Raw genomic sequence first — 1,251 nt, forward strand, 5'->3', positions numbered from 1 at the left:
GTACTGTGGCAACACGTACCCAAGAGCACCTGCTAAAAGTTCTTCCAGCCTGTGTCCCAGAAGTGATCAGTGATCTAAGCAGCAGCCCCCATAACTACTGTCACCTTAGACCTGGCCCTGAGATCACAAAACTCAGCCACAGGGAGCCAGATCTGGATAACAGCACTTTGGATCAGCTTTGTCCACAGACCTACACATTTTTACCAATTCCTATTTGAAAAAGGGACAAATTAAGGAAATGGGTTTCAAAAGCTAGAATTCTTTCCTTCCAATTGTGTTAGTACATTCTCTACATATTCATTACCATGAGACTTGCATTTTAGTTTTTCTAGAAGATAAAATATAGTTGAACATTTGGAAGAGTGCTTACCTTATTCCCTCCCAATCTCTACAAATTAATCTTATTTGTGTTTTTCAAATCCTCTATATTCTAATAGACTTTTTTTATCTTTTATCTTATCTGATACTGAAAGAAGTGTTATAATTTTCCAGAATAATTGTGAATTTGTCTCTCCTCTAGAGCTACTAATTTTTGTTTTTAATATTTTGAGTTTTTGTTTTTACATACATCCAAATTTAGAATTGTTACAATCTTCGTGGTTAATTGAAACTTGTATTAGCCAATTTTCTATTGCTTATAACAGAATACCTGAAACTGGGTAATTCATAGAGAAATGAAATTCATTTCTTACCATTTTGGAGGCTGGGAAGTCCAAGATCCAGGGAGCACGTCTGGTAAGGGCCTTCTTAGTGGGGACTCTACATGGTCCTGTGGTGACCCATGGCATCACATGGTTAGGAGAGGTAATAGCACTTTTATGCTCTCCTTATAAAGCCACCAGTCCACACCCATGAGAACCCATTAAACCATTAACCCATTAATGGATTAATCCATTCATGAGAGCAGGGCCCTTATGATCCAATAACTTCCTAAAGGCCCCACGTTTCAACATTGCCCCATTGGGGATTAGTCTTCCTCACAAGCTCAGGAGGGCACAAACATTCAACCATATCAAAACTGTATCATTATGAAATGTCTCTTTTTATCTCTAGTGATACTTTTTGCTTTAAAATTTACAATGTCATATATTAACACAATATGCATATGTTCCTTATTAAAGGCTAATGTAAATTGATACTCACACCACTCTGGACAGAGGGAGGAATGAGAACACTAACTCCATTTATTCCTCTCCTGACTTACATGATATTGACAGCATGCATGTGAATTCTGTATGTAGTTGACATAGC

This window comes from Galeopterus variegatus, unplaced genomic scaffold (genome assembly GCF_000696425.1).
Source record: "Galeopterus variegatus unplaced genomic scaffold, G_variegatus-3.0.2 Scaffold5385, whole genome shotgun sequence".
NCBI classification, from domain to species: Eukaryota; Metazoa; Chordata; class Mammalia; order Dermoptera; family Cynocephalidae; genus Galeopterus; species Galeopterus variegatus.